This window comes from Pogona vitticeps, chromosome 3, assembly GCF_051106095.1.
Source record: "Pogona vitticeps strain Pit_001003342236 chromosome 3, PviZW2.1, whole genome shotgun sequence".
Taxonomy (NCBI): domain Eukaryota; kingdom Metazoa; phylum Chordata; class Lepidosauria; order Squamata; family Agamidae; genus Pogona; species Pogona vitticeps.
In genome coordinates this window covers 223,048,832-223,067,185 of record NC_135785.1, presented here as the reverse complement: position 1 = coordinate 223,067,185, position 18,354 = coordinate 223,048,832, and the positions used below count along the sequence as shown (strand labels likewise).

Sequence of the window (18,354 nt, the reverse complement as noted above, 5' to 3'; positions counted from 1 at the left end):
GTTGGCACCCACTTTCCTTATCTGCCAGTCATGCAACATGGTAGATGACCAAGAATGGGAACAGCAATTCATTAATTAACAACAGTTCACTACTGCAATTTACATAATGATACTAACTCTGGTGTAACACCACAATAGGATTTTGAACAATGTTACAGAATCAGGTAAGTTTTTAAGATTTTCATCAGCATTTATCCTAACAAGATCACCACCATTTGGAAGCACATTCTTTCTATAGAATCCTTTTGCTTCCATTCAGTACTGAATGGCTGACAGTCTTCTGCAAATAAAACATTCCTTCCAATATATAACACCAATCAATTTATTAATTAACATGATACACAAACATTGCTAGTAACTTAGTTCAGTGTTGTTGCTCACTTCTAGGAGTGTTTTCCAGTGAAGAGTGGGCTTTGAGAAGCTCCCTATGCCCAGAATTCCATTTCATAGATGTTTTAAACTGACTATAATATGTTGTTTCCTTTTGAGAACATTTTGAATTTGGATGTTGAAGGAAAGTAGCATATGACCAGAATCATGTCCTCTGGCCTTGTTCAGTGTGATCTCATGATTTGTCTTAGTGCAAGCCAGGATTGTAAGCAAGGATTATTGTTTACCTCAGTTTACCTCAGAGTTATGGTGGCCATTCTAGGATGCTTGCTTTTCCAGACCTCTATAAAATTCTTTTTAGCTTAAAAACAAAAAAGTGATGCAATTTATTTGGCCTTTCTACAGTAGGGCTATCCTGCAAGATGACTCTTTGGCTGAGTTATTCCTATTATCTGTGTAATTTTGATGGAAATTGTTTAGAGCTATCTTCCTGTTGTTTCCTCTTGAGAGGAAGCTCCCCTTGAGACCCAAAACTATTTTTTTTTCTCAGCTACTGTTTTAAACCTATACTTGTCCTTGGCCTGACAGGGTTTCCAGTTAAACCAGCCTGTGGTGTGCACATGCATGTTTTAATAAGAGTGAGACTCTGCAAAGATGTATACATCCAACCAGTTTGGTAACAGATGACAAACGACTATTGAGCTTTCTTTATCATGAAACCTCTATGATGAGATGCCCATTGGTGATAAGGAAGCAGAAGCTACTGGGCAGCAGTGGTAGCTGAAGGTGACACTGGTGAAGGAGGCAATGGTGATGACATTCAAACTGCAATGGTAAACCCCTACTGAAGTTTCATTACCAAGAAATATTTTTTGATGAAACAGTCAAAAATGAAACAAAGCTAGAACTAGAAGATGAGACTCCCAGGTCAGAAAGCATTTGATCAATTACTGGGGAAGAGCAAAGAACAAGCAAGGATATAATGGTCCTTCTAATTGTGCATGGAGGTATTGGATAACTCATTGAACAAGCTCTGAAACTATCAAGTTGCATGCACAATGGACTGCTGTTCATGCAGTTAGTTCAACAGATCCCAGCTATTTTATTTCCAGTTTCTCTTTTTTACTCTTTGTGCAAATAATATATGTGTTAATGTAATTTCTTGCCATTTGCACTTCTGTCAGAATGCAGGAGAAGGATGCAAAAAATTCCAGGTTCAGTCCCTGGCATCTCCAAGTAGTGCGGGGAAAGACTGCTGCCTAAAATCCTGAAAGAGTGGACAGCATCAATACTCTGATTTGATATAAGACAGCTTCCTATAGACCAGAGGTCTCCAAACATTTGACCATGAGGGCTACACCAGATATTTTCAACATTTTTGAGGGCCGAAGGAACAGGAAAATGCGCACACGTGTATGTGCAGCTACACACACACACACACATGCACCTCCACATGCCCCATGTCCCCCATCACACATGCCTGCACGCACACACGCACCCTCCCCTGCATGCACCACACACACATGGACAGATGGACAAACACCCACGCCCCCCTGTGCACACACGGGCTGAAGGCAATGGGCTGGATGTGGCCCGCCTGCCATAGTTTGGAGACCTCTGCTATAGACTGAAAGAATAGCCCTAAGATTCCGTTGCCTGACTCATGTACTGAGTACTTCTCTTGCTTATAAAAGATCATACCATTGTACAGTTTTTGGTGTTCAAATGATCTGATTTAGCATAATAATAAGTTACTTGTTAAAAGTAATGTTGCTTGTAATTAGTTTCTTTTTCCAATAATGAAGGTGCAACTAAATCACGTTACAACTGTCAGGTAATGAGTGACTATTCCTTTCATAGAGTAAACTGACTTTACGTTATGCTTATGGAAGATGACTTCACTAAATGGTGATGAGAAGGATGTCACTGTGTGTTATGCTTTGTTATACAGCCAAAATTTTTGAAAGTATCTTATAAGTAAAAAGTAAAATATAACCTGTTACTTGTAGAAATTGGAACCAATCCTTTTGAAAAAGTATCCCTTAGGATTGATGATACCAAGTGTGGTGCAGTAGACAGAATGACTAGGGCTCAGGAGACCTGGGATCAAGTCACCACTCAACTATGGAAACTCATTGGGGGTACAAAACTTATAAAAACATGTCTGAAGTATCTCATTTACCTTGAAAGCCTATTAGGGTTGCTGTAGGTTGGTTCCGACTTGACGGCACATGACAACATAACAACAATAATCATATTAGCTTAGAAGAAGGTCTAAATCTGAATCTGGTGGGACTTTATTCCCACGCAAAGGTGCAGAGTGTTATCACCTTTGTTCTTCCATACTCAGACATCCTGTTTGCCAGTTGGCAATGGAATGGACTTGACACCAGGAGCAGGATGTCTTACAGTGCACTAACAGAACCAGTTAAAGCTGGTTCTACTGGTGAGGCAGAAATCTCCCTTTCATATTCCAGCCTTCTGGGTACCCCAAAAGCTGCAAGGGGGTGATAGACCTTTCTGGAGCCAGTTTTTGGGCAGCTTCTCAAAAAGGAAGGCACGAGAAAGGGAAGCAAGTTCTGTTACAAGGCCTGCAAGGCAAATACTATTGGGTTTAGGACCATAGCAACAGCACTGAGGAACAGCATGTTTTTAAAAAATAATTTAATCTTCTTCCTTTTAGCCTTACATGCATCAGTACAATTCAAATGGGAAAATAAAAATGGTAGAACATCAATAAAAACTTAACGACTGAGAATATAAGTTCCTCCCAAAAAGATATTATTGCAGTCAGTCTAATGTGTCTTTCCACAGGGGCCCCTGCTGTGTTGGGGGAATATAAACATGCCCATTATCATTTGCATATGGAATAAATAGGTGCCAGGTTTCATAGAGTGTATCATGACTTTGAGCTTTTCTTCTCACCTTAACATATTGTGTTCAATTTTCTATTAATGCAAGACTCCACAGCCTATTTTTTCATTTTTCGGCTGATGTTTTAAAATGCTTTTCCCAGGCCTTCCCCGCTTTATCCCTGTTTAAAAAACTCCCTTGGCCCTCGTAACAATTGGGAAGCAATTAAAAGCAAACCATCAAGCTACTTCAAAAAAAAAAGAAAAAAAATACACAGAGTCACATCAGAGATACAGGAGTCACAAGAACCTGATATCCTCATCCTCATCACAGTAACAGGAAGACTAGTAATTGAAATTACAAAGTTACACAAAGCATTTTTTTTACGAACTCAGAAATCTAAAATACACAATATTGCTCCACAACCCCCGATTATGTCTCAGAATGGATTGTGCCTACAACTTGTTTTGAAAATTGATTTATTTATAGACCTAATGATGCAGTACACATTATCTTCAAACAAACTGCAACACCTCAGGACAATTCTATTTATGTTTACTCAAATGTAAATCCCACTGAGTTCATTGGAGCTTACTCCTAAATAACTGCAACTAGGATTGCAGCTTTAGTCCTATAATGAAGCCTGGCTTTTCAAACATTCTACTGATGTACTTTAGATTTCACTGCTTCACGTCATTTTCAGCTGTATACTTTATCCATGTTTGATTTGAGTCCTGAATAAAATATGTTCCCCCTTTTCTGCTATACTTTCTACATGGTAAATAAAACTAATGGAAAGTACTGCAAGAAGGATATTTAGATTTCACCCTGCTGAATTTATACCTTAAGATGATTTCAAATTCTGGAATTACATGTAATATTTGGGGGATTACCTCTGTTAGCTACTTTCAGAATGCCACCTGAATGCATTAGCAAGTGTATCCTTCCAGTTGCAAGGAAGGTTTTCGGCAGGCTTTATTTAAAGACCAGCCAGGAACAGAATCCACTATTTGGTACCTTTAACTTTGTATTGTCTGTATAAACCTCAGCAGCTCTCCAAGGCCTCCTGCCCAACAACGCTTCCTGGAGGTGCCAGGTTTAAGCCATTGATGCTTTCTATGCAAAGGTTTTTTTCCTTTGCCACTGAACTACGCTGAACTCGAAGGTAAGTGTAAACCCACCCCAGTATGTCCTTGTGGGCTGGAGCAGGCCAAATAAGGTTGCTCCGGAGTTGAGAATACTACATCCAAATGGCAAACGGACCTCAAGTGATTCTATTTGGCCCACTGACAATTTGCCAGTATTGTGAAGTGACTAAAGAGGAGGGCCACTTCTATTTATTAACAAATTAAATACTTCCTCAGGTCTGTGGAAGGGGCAAGGGAATGATTTTTAAAATGTGTATTAGGGCAGTACTTCCTAATTAGTGGTGCATCATTTTAAAACAAAAGCTAAACGGGAAACTTCCTTCTGAAAGTGGAAGGAGGCAGGAGGGGGCAACCAGGGGGATTTTTGATTGCTTTTCTCTTCTGGTCAAGAAAAGTAAACAAAAATCCTCTCCTCATTACCCCCTTCCTTCTGGGAGGAATTTTCCCATGCAGCTTTTTTAAAAAGTGAAAAGTACTTACACACTGCCCTAATACCTTATTTAAAAAAAAAAAAAAAACAACACTTCCTCAGATCATCTACGGGCTAGAAATGAGCCAAAACAGCACAATTCTACCTGCACAAATATATATATATGAAGCCTCTGACAGGGGCCAGAAAGGTGCATGTAGGACTGCTTGGACGGGGTGTGTGAGCTGGTTTGCTCCTGCAAGGATGTCATTTGATTGCCATTTTTAGGAGTGAACCAGCCCATCTCTGCAGCAGACCAAACAGTGGGTTAAATACCTATGTACTCAGCTAGCGTCTGTCTCTCTTTTTAAGACTAAAGCTTGGAAGTAACTTATTGCGGGTACCATAATTGCCCATAAATAATTACTTTTGGGTAGCAATTTCAAAATTTATTTAGGTAGCAGAAATGAAGTCACTTTGTTGGTGTAGTGATTAAGATGTTCTGGTTACTCTCAGCATCTGCTCTTAAAAGGGCATTTTTAGATAATTTTGACAGGATTTTCTCCATGTTATGCTACTTTCTTACAAATCCTAAACCTTCCCAGTTATCGGAAAGTAACCCATCTGCCCCCCCCCCAAAAGGGCAACAATGCAAGAACTAACACAATGAGCAAAATGCTGTTGACAACTCTGTACTGGCATAATCCAGACTGGGCCTTGGAAGCATTTAATTTACATTAATTAGAAGCTTCCTGTTCCTTTGTTTTAGGTTCCAGGTCTCCCTTTTGCCCTCAGGAAGCCTTCTGGAGCTTCTGGATTAGGAGGTGCCTTTAATAGTAAAAAAACATTGCCCAATTCCAGGCACCCCAAAGGCTTCTCCAGGGCAAGAGGGGGCCCCAGGGGACCTCAGAACTTCAAATATATGTGTTTGTGTGTGTATATATGTGTGGGAAACAGGAAGCTTTTAATTGGCATAAATATTTCTGGCGCCAAGGATTTTGCCCAATGAGTTGCTTTTTCCAAAATTGTAGCAAGTAATGACAACAGGTTAGCTTACAAACCTTTATTGTATGACATGAATTAACTGCTTCTAAGTAAGAACTTTCCAAGCATTGTTTGCAACGATCTGGTATTTCTGTTCATTTGTGGTCACAAAGCAGTTTGGAAATGAGAAATGGGGTTGGAGAAGAAAATGTTCAGTTATGTATGCAGTTAATAGAGAGGGGGAAAGTCTATCAAACTTGAAGGCAATATATAGACAATTTATGAAAAGTCATTCAGCTTTTAAGACTGTGGACAACATGAATATGAAGCAACCAAACATGCTTGCTTGCTATATTTGCATTTAACAGTCCAGTTTCCTTGTTTTCTGGGGAACTCACAACGTAAAGGAAGAACAAAAATTAAAATTCCATAACAGTCACAATATCATGACAAAACAATTTACAACATAAACATTTTAAAGCAGGGGGAAAAGTATACGACCGTTTAACTAAAATGTAAGGTAGATAAACAGAACCCACAGAACAAAATGATGAGAGATATTTTTGAAAACCTGGGGAAATTTAAGCAAACGCAAGTGGCTCAGAAATTGCTATTTAAAAAGGTACCGGGCAAACTTGTCTTAAGACAACATTGTATGGAAGATGGGAAGTGCTACTTTTTTGGACTAAGCACCCAGAATTCCATGGCCAGTGGCCAGATTGTGGGAGCCATAGCCCAAAGTACTTCTCCTGTCTCTGAATTCTGTATGATATTGTGATTAGAGCTAGCCCATTTCCTGATAGTTATCTATCTCACTTTACTTGGTAGGGAACCCCACAGCACAAACTTTGAAGAGGATCTCAAGCTGTGGTTATATCTAAGAGAGAGAAGTTAGTTTTTCAGGTATTGGTATTTTTCAGCAATTAAGGTCAGTACCCAACCTGTATACAAAGGAAGACAGCTGCATCTCAGAGCCACAGATTATTATGCACCATCAAGTAACTGCTGTCTTATGCTAACTCTCATTGGTTTTTCAAAGTACAAAATACAGGTGGTTTACAACTTCCTTTTTCTGATGGCATGCTGGACCTGTGCAGCTTGCCCAAGTCCACATAGATAGCAAGACACATAAGCCAAACAGCCATGTATGCATAAAGGAATATTAGCTGCCCCTTCTGCAAGAATGCACAATGGACATTTAAACTTACAGACAGTGTCATTCTACCCTGTGAGTGCCTTGGGGCTCTTTGCTCCATTCTGTGTTGCCCTGGAAACACACAGATATTCCTAATTTAAAATTTTACACATTTGCCAAAGTCAGTGGACATCACTATTGCTTGTCCAATTATGTTTGTGGAATAAAACATGAATACAGTATGTTTGCAACATGGAAAGAGTCAGTCCTAATTCTAGTATTAGAACGTTCTAATTAAATGTGAAAAACAGATCCTTTTAATACTACAGTAGGACTGAGGTGTCTACAGGGGAACAGTTCCATGCCACCTCCATGAATATTGATAACTGTAGGTACAGTATAGCAAACCCCACATATATAGCATAGTCTCTGGTTCCCATTAGTGGCCAGTTCTGGTAGCACACCTTGAAAATGCATATTTCAGGGGAGGGGTGTTATTTAATATTTTCAGGCAGCAGATAAGTAAAACTACAGGTACTGATCCCATGTATCGGGTAGTCAGTCCTACTAATATTAATCTGCTCCACTGATAGCATACAATAGAGATAGCAGAGAAATGTCAGTCCTTTCCTTCCTTTGCACCTTTCCAGCTAACCTGGCAAAAATAGTTGTCTGGAATTCCCTGTGATGTTTCTGTTGCTGCTGTCGCAGTCTTCATATCTTCAAAGGCAAAACAAGGCACCTCAGCAAAAGACTCTGCCTTGTATTAACAGTATCAATCACTTCATAAGTTGCCTGACAAGAAACTTTGTAGGCTGGGACTAGAAATTGTTTCTAACTCTGAACAGGATGTTAACTACCTTTGTTCCTGACCTGGTCTCTGTTCTTTCTGCTAGTTGCTAGAAGCTTCGCCTTCCTCACCTCTGGTTCTCAAGTGCATATGCATCAATAGTTATGTTAAACATGCACAATATGAGCTCATTATACACTTCCTGGAAAAAAACATGATTGCCACAGCCTTTGTAACTCCTCACATCACTCAGGAAAACACCTGTTCCCAAGTATCATACTGCTGCTGTTCATACAGAGGCAATATGGCATATAACCCTGGAACCATACTAGGCCTTTCTATATGTCCTGTTTGTTCTGCTGTGTGCAGATGTGTCCACAGAAGTCTCCATCCTGTGGACAGAGAAATGGGAGAGAGTTTTAAGAAAAATGAAGTAATTTTCATTAAAAGTGAACACATCATATCCTCTAATTGCAAGTTTGACTGCATAATGAGGAGCAGCCAGAGTGGGGCAAAGCAGTGGTTCCCAACCTTGGGTAACCAAAATAATAATAATAATAATAATAATAATAATAATAATAATAATAATAATAATAATAATAATAATAATAATTTATTGTCATTGTAAGTATATACACAGTATACCCATACAACGAAATTCACAGACACCCAGAGACCAGACACATGCACACACATAAAGTTCCCCAAACACTCCCCACCCACTAAAAATCCCCCACTAAAAATACAAACATCTACACCGCAGGCCAAGTAACACGGTCCAACTAATTATTCACTACTGGTGGTCTTTAAGCTCATTATTAAATGAGTTGGACTGAAAAATTCACTACCACCACAATGGCCAGATCCATAAACCAGCAGCTGATAGCCTGGTTCCTGATGACCATTTTCCATTCCCAAAAGCACCTGGGAGCAATGTATCACTGGGACTGGGTAGGCTTGTGGGATGGGGTGGGGAAGGACATCCACTTAGGGATGAGGACTTGTTTCAGAATTATTTCATCCCCAGCTGAAAGTGTGGTACATTACTGTAATGGTGAGAAGAAAGATTACTGGAAATCAATATTTGGAAAAGGCCAGAAACTGAGAATCAATTCCCCTCGCTTTTTCCCACTGCAGACAAACCAGTCAGTTCATTTCACCTGCAATGTATTGCTTCAATACCGCCAAGTGAGGGAATCCAAATGCACAGCATCCCATTCACTGAAATTTCCAGGTCAAGACCAGAGACCAGGATGTAGGCCTTCATGTTGTCACAGGTAGCCAGTTATGTAACAGTAGTTTCTCTCTATGTTGAGACAAGCCTACCCCTAATGACTACCAAGCCAGTAGTTAAAAAGAATGGGTGAACACAACGCTTCTACTATTTTAATTAAACCTGATATTCCCTTTCCATCTCAAAGAGTTTTAAATATGTACAACACCAGAAATGTTTTTGGATCTCTGTTGTACACAAAGAAGCTGGCGAAGCTCTAGCACCTTGCAACTCTGCAAAGTATTAGCTGACCAAAAAACAGCCAATTTATCCTTGTTTGTCTAATATTCCATTATCTTGCTTACGACAGGGATTCAGGAGGTTTTGACAGCTTCCCCACTGCTAATACAAATGAAGGTAAATGTGAAATTTATTTACCTGTTCAGTAATCAGATTGTCAAGCTGAGATGGCAAGCTTGGGGAGGACATGCTCACTGCTCCTCATCTTTGAAAGTAGTGTTGTGTTTTCCGTACCCTATTTTGATGGGTGATCATTTTGTATAAACTGAATGTTTTCATTGCTCATTTTTCTCGGCCTGCCTCTGGAACTCTTGGATGGGTATGTGAGGGTGTGGCAGCAAGTGCAAGGGCTGGCAATATTTTTCTTTTCTGATATTTCTCTCTCTCTCTCTCTCTCTCTCACCTCACACCCACATGCAGAGTATGCCAGGCATCCCACAGCTCAGAGGGCCCTATTTAAAATGCATTGTAAGTAGTAACTAAAATAAAATGACTCCCTTCTTCAGCAAAAATGTCATAATTCTCTTTCATGGATGAGTAGCTGTGAAATCATTCTCTGGAGAGAGGCAGGAGAACTGGTGTCACATCATAGAACTGAGCTTGGTATAGCTTTCATTATTTATATCTTGTGCCTGAAATTTAAGAGCGGGGGGAATGGCAGAAGTTTGCAGATGGCATTGTGCACTTCCAGTTAGCATGTTAAAAAAAAAGAAGAGAGAAAATATGTAATTATACTGTACATTTATTTTATTCAGAATTTAATATTCAATTTGAATATTTATTATTAATATTTAAAATTCATTAAATATTTACTATCGAGCTCTGAACACTTGTGTTATTCTTGGCCAGCAGTTTGTCATTCCATGAATAACTGAGGAGTGGAACTTGAGACCACAAATGTGTGAAAGCTGAAATATATCCATAAAGGTTACTATACTCTTTATGTTTTCTTTGCTGGGGTACTTACTGAGGGTCTCCACTGACTGCAAGGAGAGGTCAGAATTCTGTTTCAATTTCTCCTCAAAGGACAACATTTTATAAATTTGTCCATAACTGGGGTGGGACGAAAACCTGTTCTTGTATTTAAAAAAAAAGGAAAGAAAAGAAAAGAAAAAAGAACTTGGGAGATCCTGGAAGAGATTCGGGCATTCGGGATCAAGTGTTTCTGGTTTCTCTCTTAGATGCCTGGATTCCAATCCTTGTATATTGAACCATGTTTATACTGAATTAGTTTTTTTCCCCTGAAAGGCTCCTCATCTTTGATACCAGTATGGCAGGCAGGTCTAATATGTTCCTCTCCACACCAAGAATAGCTTTACTTATGAACATTGACTGTTCTTGATGGGGTAGAATTTCATTTCAACTCATTTTAGAACAATTTGCCAACATTAAAATTGAAAAGTTAAATACAGGACAAAGCAAAATGGTAGTTGTTTATGACACCTCTTCTAGCTTATTGCATGGATACTTCTGATTACATGGGGGTTGCCCGTTTCATGCTATGGATGCCTCAAGTCTAGAATCTGACTCAGTGCATCACCTTTGGGTGAGTATCCACATGGCAACTCAGATGCTATGAGCTTGCTACCTGCGAGGCTGCCTCAGAGGTAGGCTTGATCCTTGGCAATACTAACAATTATATATAAACACCATTTGAGGAACATGTGGCTTGATTTCTCAAGTGATATCCATTTATGAAAATTGTTAGGTATCCAACTGTAAGTAGTGAGGCACTAGGCTTGCACTGAAAATATATGCCTGGCAGCAGACATGATCTATGGAAGTTTTTTTTCCCCTCATCCTAGAGCCCTCAGATGCAATTGGACTACAATTCCCACCATCTCTCTCCACTAGTAATATTGGATGGGAGCGATGGAAACAGTATCTGGGGACTCTGTGTTGGGAAAAGCCAATCTAAAATGAATGTTGAAACACTGTTGCCATCAAGTACTACCATACTAATAATCTTACTATACTGATTATCCTTATGGACCATAGGTGGGAAAGTTACCAGACTCCTTCACTCCAAGGCCTCTGTAGAGAGGGTGGCATGAGGAGAGGTGGCCGTGTTGCTGATCTCAAAGAATGGCCACAGTCTTTGATGTCACTGGATCAACGCAAATTTTTCCCACCCAATCCTTTCGCTGGGGATCCAGCTTTGCTCCTGCTCCTGCTTCTCTCAACAGTGAAGGAGTGGAAAAGCAAAACACTCTCAACCTATCTTTACAGGATTTCCTAAGAGCTCCAGGTGAAGGGTGCTCAGATTCCTCTCAACAGGAAGAATTTTCTGGGCAGATTATGTAAGGCTGAAAGGATAAACGAAGCACAGTAAAATCAAAATCAACACAGAAGACATTAAAAATGCATCAAAACAGCTACCTACAAACCTCCAAATGTCTGGAAAATGAGGAATGCTCTCACATGAGACCAAAAAAACTTAACAGGTGAATACTAGGCAAGCTGCTTTGGAGAGAGCACCTCTCCAAAGCAGACCCCTTTTGTCCTGTGACCACCTACCTAAACTTCATTTGGTGGCAGAAGTGCCTCTGCAGATGGTTTAAGGCTCAGGGCAAATATCTATAGGAAAAGACATTCTTTTAGATTATAGTAAGCAACTTGTAGCTATCCAATTGCCACTTGAACTACCACTCCCATGATCTCTTTCTACTAACCATGCTGGCTGATGCTGCTCAGCAACATCTGGAGGGCCCATTCCTGGTTTAGATACTCCAGGTTCAAGTTGTTTCCAGTCAATGTGAACACTCTGAGAAGGATCCAGGACCAAATGTGGAAACTAAGTCTTCCTTGTAGAGAAGAGCCTTTTTTTAAAAATACACTCTGGTCCTATGCATGCCAGTTAGAATACCCATGGCAATAATTTTTATTAGACTACATTCTTTTTTTAATTGAAAAAAATGATTGTTTTTACATAAGGTACTTTCATTGCAGCATCAAGGGAATGGTTATGGCACATCAAGTTCTCCTCTGCTTGGTAGCCTCCAAATTAATTTTTCCACCCTCAAGAGCAGATGCCACAGGATGTCTGTTAAATCTTGTGAACTCCAGATTTTCCAGAGATAAAAATGAACAAAGATCAAAGCTATTAATATACATATACAGTATATATTAAATGGAATCTTAGCTCTTATATCAAGAGAATGGTTTATCCTGGAACAAATATCCTTTTTTTTCTGTGTTGCTTAAGCCATATAATCTTCTGCCAATGCAGTTTTTGCAATAAACAAAAAGATTAGTTCAGTGGTTTAGACATCTGGCTGCAGAGCCAGAGGTTCACAGTTCAATCCCTTACCGTGCCTCCTTGACAGGGGTTGGGTTTGATGATCCATAGGGTCCCTTCCAGCTCTGCAGTTCTAAGATAACAATGATGATGATGAAGATTTCTGCCATTTCAAAATATCATTCACATACAAGAGATGGTACAAGAAATAACTGTAGTTTTATTGTCATCCATTTTTTCTCTAGATGTTGATATCTCAGAAACACACAACTTACTGAAGGAAAGGAGGAAAAGGCAAAGCAACAGAGCACTCTCCTCAGTGTGTCCCAAACAGGCTCTTGTATATCTTTAAAATTTCCACTCCCCTACTCCTGGGCACTTCTGACTGGCTGCTGAAAGCAGCGGTTGCAACTGTGGTGTATCAAAAGTTTCCTGGGTAATTTGACAGGATGAAAGGGTAAAAGAAGATTAAACAAAAGAATAGACCATGAAAGAATTGTTCATGTTCTCCTCTGTTAATTAACACAGCCGTTTAGTGTTTTCAGAATTTTTTTTCCTTGGGAATGGACAAGGGAACAAGACAATGAAAATAAGAACCTATTTCATGTTTTTCCCTATTCATTTAAAAACAAAAGTCCTGTTCGTAGTAATATCAATATGGATATGATATGGGGAAGTGGTTGCGTCAGACGTAGGAAAAGAGCAAGAATAGCTTTATCATATCCTAGGATGGGGCAAACCACCCTTATGGATTCTCATATCAGGGTTCAGAGTTTTGAATGGATTGTTATTTGTATAGCATTTATAGTAAAATATTAACTTAGTACTAAGAATGCATGGCAGAGAGATGCAAAATGCTGATGGAGTGTTAACAGTCTAACTCAATAGCATGTAGAATGGTGGAGACCCAGGGAGCATAAAAAAGGGAGAATGGCACAGGGAGCTTAGGAGTAGGGTTTTTTTGACTATCATCTATATATCAATTTCAGCATATAGCCCTATGGCTAGTGAACGCATGTGAGGAATTGCCACCCTTGTAAGGTCACTGTAGTTCAAGGAACATTACTCACCTTGCTCCATCTGGTGGGAGAGACTGCATACCTCCCCACATTGTGGGGGGTTCCATCCCCACCCTTGCTGTTGCTCCATCACATGCAGTGCTCTTATGCTGCCTGTTGGCAAAGGGAGATGACCAATTGCCTGGACAGAACAGTTGTGAAGGAAGCAGCAGCAACAACCATGACCAGAGCCAAAGAGGTGGCAGTGGCAGCAGAGGAACAGCACCCCCATATGTCACCAGACAACAAGGAAGAGTGACCACTATTCCAGAAGAGTGCTCACTGCTCCACTTCATTCCCCATGGCTGCTTTAACAGTTATATGAGTAACAATGTTTCAAGAATGCAGGTGGTGGTTTAGAAGTATCTTTTTAAAGGAATGTAATTACACATCACACGGCAAAATTATTGCTGACACATTAGTCTAGATCACTGGTTCTTAACCTTGGGTTACTCAGGAGTTTTGGACTGCAACACCCAGAAGCCTTCACCACCAACTGTGCTGACTGGGGTTTCTGGGAGTTGCAGTTCAAAAACATCCGAGTAACAAAGGTTAAGAACCACTGGTCTAGATGATGGGTCTCCAACATGCGGCCCAGGGGCCATTTGCGCCCCCCCAGTTGATGTTTGTGGCCCTCGCCTTGCCTGCCCCCTCAAAGTGCCCACACATCCTCTGCTGTCAAGCGTAAAAAAAAAAGCCTTGCCTCGCTCGCCGGCTCTCTCCCAAGACAGCACCTCTTGCACCCTCCATCCAGAACTGCAGCCTACCAGCCAGCCCACCTGTCTGTCAGCTAAGGAAACTCCTGGTCGGTTTCCTCGGGCTCTTGCTCCGCTTGGCGGAAAATCTGATGCGGCCCAGCCTCACCCAGACTCTGCCTCCAGCGGCCCCCAGGTAAATTGAGTTTAAAACCCCTGGTCTAGATAGTCAACAATTCTCAAACAGTGTTTCATTCCAACATTTCCTAAATGTAAATCAAAATCCTCTTTTTATTCTCTTTGCTGTACAGGCTCTTTCATCTTTTAACATGTGAATTTTCAATCTGTATACATAAAAATCTATTTATGGTTTTAAACAAGTACGAGTATTTATAATGCAAACATGATCCCATGCTGTTGCCTGACATCATTCTGCTTTCCAGAGGCAATACATCTTTCAATACATGTAGACAATATCAATTCAAGTGCTGTAGGAAGATTTTGATCCCACTTTATTAAAATCTCATCATATTGTTCCCTGTGCACATACAATGCAATAATGAAATAAAATTGATTGACAAGGGTTTATCTCTGCAGTGTGGCCTTTATGAACTGGTAAGAGAATTTCAGCTGCACTGATGACCTTTTAGAATACTTCCATATGATCATTGACTCTGACTAGGTTTAATGTGACCAAAAAAAAAAGTCAACAAAAGGTTGTGATGATTCATTTGGACAAGAAGTCGCATGTGGGAGGGGAAAAGAAACAATTGCTAACATAATGAAGTAGATCATTTTCAGGTATACAACACATGTGTTCATATTATATCCATCGTCTGCAAAACGGCATTTGAGGTTGTTGTTTGGGGTGATGATACTAGATTCTCCTGGCTGAAACCTGAAAGTCCAACAACAACGGAATTTTTACAATCACTGGCTTAGGCATTCTGTATCTGTGGAAGTACCATTCAAATGTAAGCAACACCTGTAACCTTTAACGATCACCCAAAAAGAGGATAGCTGGAGGTAAAGGACAAGTAGGAAAAGGAGTTTTCAGGGACAGGTCTTCGTTTAGGCAAGGAATGGAAGTCTTGCTTGAATTGGCCAGGATACTTGTACGAATCATTCAATGAGCATAGAAAAGGAATTTGGTCCAGTCAGTATCTAGGAAACAAAGGATTATTGGACATCATAAAGGCATCCCAATAATAGGACTTTCTACAAGTCGCCATTTAAGAACTGTTTGAGTACCCCAACAAACTTTGACAATTACGTAATCCATAATGAAAAGATGGAATATGTGGAACCAGGAAAGATGTCCTGCTTTGTCCTGTTTCTGTATAGATTACAAAGCATCTGAGCCTAATGATATTGTTTGGGAGATCCTCCATCCATACCTGTTATTCTCTAACCAATGAGTAGCCATTCTGGGGTGATGCACTCCGTGCTCCATAGATCACAGTTCTCCTTGCATCTTCCCCATCTGGAATTGGGCCTGAAAGATGAAGATCAAAAGTGGGTGTACAGAGGGTAAGTTGTAAGTTTCCGACATCGCTCAATGCTATTACTGATCATAAGACATGCGAGTTAAGGCATTATTTTACTAGCTTTGTAGAATTTGAACCAATGTAAGGCAGCTTTCACTTGGGTTCTAACCAGTTTATCGATTACTGAATAAAGACACAGACCACACGTGAAATAGATAATACATCAAGCCACCATCAGCCTCGCCAACTCTCTTTTGTTTTGCATTTCTTTAGAAACAAAGGAAAAATAGACAAACAGAAACCATAAGGAAATGCAAGGTTTTGAATACATCTTTGTCTCTTTTCTTATTTCTCATGTATCTGTGTCCTAGAATCCATATCAACACAGAATTTTTCTTGCTTTCTGGCTCTGTTAAGACATGCCAACACAAATGACAGAGTGAACCTAACAGGAAACCTAACAGCTTCTTTCTGTGTGCTGCTGACCCCTATTGCTCCACAGTCACATTGAAAACATTATCGCCTTTCTGTGCCAGGAGGCCTTTCCTACTCCCTGTTGTTTTCTCTCAAGATGTATTGTACTGCATATTCCATATTTCCATTATCAAGATTGGCAGGTAGGGAACAACGCTCGTAAAGGATTTGTTAAAAAAATTACCCAGAGCTTGTTGTGTCTGGCAAAAATAAACTGCACAGGCTGTGGGTTTTGTTACAAAATAGAAAAGCATAAAAATGCAAACAGAAAGAGAAACTCTTCCGTCTGAGCACTTCCATGATAAGAGAGATTCTGCCCTGCTGTGCTCCTGGTCTGCTTGCTCCATTAACGGACAGTCTGTTTTTATTTCATTCTACTTGCCTCTTGACCCTTTGGCTGAAATCCTTTTGGATTTGATGTGGTGTAAAGTTACACCTGTGTAAATTCAAAGGGAGTTACATCCAGGCAAAATCGTGTGTCTGCTTGCACAATGACCCTTGCGAGAAATCATGCAATTGACTGTGCAACTGTGCTCCTGCAAATGAGTTTTTGATTTCATGAGGAGGCTGGGAAAAGCTATTCCCTTGACTGGCACGACAATGATGACTTGCTGAATGCTGAGTGGACGGGCCAGTTCTGAGGGGAAGGGAATGGACCTCCATGGCATTTGTGGTGCCGCAATTTGTATTCATACCCCGAGGGATACGAATATGAATGGCCAATCTCTACCAGTGATTATTAGGTTTTCTGTTTAGGGGCTGGGGGACTCCACCCACCCCTCAACACAAAAGGAAGGCTTTAAGGAGCAGAAAAAGGCATTTTCTGTTTCTTAGTTTTTAAAATTGCACCTCAAAGATTTTTAATGGGGGGGGATGCTTTGCAGCCCATGAGCTACACTTTGCTCAGCCCTGATGTACAGTCACTGCTGAAAAGAACCACCTTTGATGGTCAGGAAAAGGAAATACTCTTTTCAGAGGGGATGGTAGGTTTGGAACCCTAAACAGAAGAGCGCCTCTCAGGAGAAAGCAAACTGTGAAGCTCAATTTCTCAGCACCGAACTCAACCATCTGAATTGGGCCCTACAGCCGAATGGCTATTCCAAGAATGAAATCACAAGAGCCATCAAACCAAGAAAACAACACCAAACTGAAGAGGAAAAACAGCCACCCATAAATAAAGTATTTCTGCCATACATCAAAGGGGTCACGGACCGCATGGGAAAACTTTTGAAAAAACACAACCTACAAACAGTATACAGACCCACCACAAAAATACAAGAAATGTTACGATCAGCAAAGGACAAAGGGGACCCCCCTCACCACTGCAGGAGTATACTGGATACCTTGCAGTTGTGGACAGGTATATATTGGAACCACAAAACGCAGCATTCACACCAGAATCAAAGAACATGAGAGACACTGCAGACTAAAACAACCAGAAAAATCAGCAGTAGCTGAACATGCCCTAAAACAAGCTGGACATGAAATTCTATTTCAAAATACTGAAGTACTGGACAACACCAGCAATCATTCTGTTAGATTGCACAGGGAAGCCATTAAAATCCACAAACATCAACAGAATTTCAACAAAAAAGAAGAAGGTCTAAAACTAAACGTGGCCTGGCTCCCAATACTGAAAAATACAGCCTGCAAAGGGTCAACAAACTCTACCCAGCCACAAGAACCAGGGATCATTGCACAAAAAAGACCAGCTAACGACACCCGTCAATCACAGTGACAGATAATCTCCCCCCCCCTTATCACAACAAAAACACCCTATCACCCTATCTCCTGAAAAGGACAAAAGCTGTTCCCACAGCTATAAATACTCAACTATCCAACAAACAGCAACAGAGCATGGACAGAATTCCTACTCCAGTCCTCTAAAGATGCCGACCACAGAGATTGGTGAAATGTCAGGGAGAAGAACCTTCAGAACATGGCCAAAGATCCCGAAAAACCCACAACAACAATCAGATCCCAGCCATGAAAGCCTTCGAGAATATATACACTACACCATTTCGGAAACTACTGTGAATGGTTGGTAAATTATGAAATACTAATTATAACTACTAATCTACAGAAGAGGATTTTGCTAGTCAAGTCAAAAGAATAAGCTTTTTGCTCATCTCATAGCTAGTAATAGGTACAGAATGTCCAGCGTATTTTCCCTTGACTTGCTACATCGCAACAGGATCAACACAAGAATGTTTGCTGCCTAAGGCACAACAATAAATATT

At 40.4% G+C, this 18,354-nt stretch overlaps 1 long non-coding RNA gene across 1 annotated transcript; it reads right to left on the bottom strand.

Moving 5' to 3' along the window:
• Window positions 1–6,619: 6,619 nt before the first annotated feature.
• LOC140705403 (uncharacterized) lies at window positions 6,620–13,577 on the bottom strand. Its single transcript, XR_012084786.2, has 2 exons — window positions 13,471–13,577; window positions 6,620–12,533 (listed from the first exon to the last, which is right to left on the bottom strand). It is a non-coding gene; the product is annotated as an uncharacterized LOC140705403 (long non-coding RNA).
• Window positions 13,578–18,354: the final 4,777 nt, after the last annotated feature.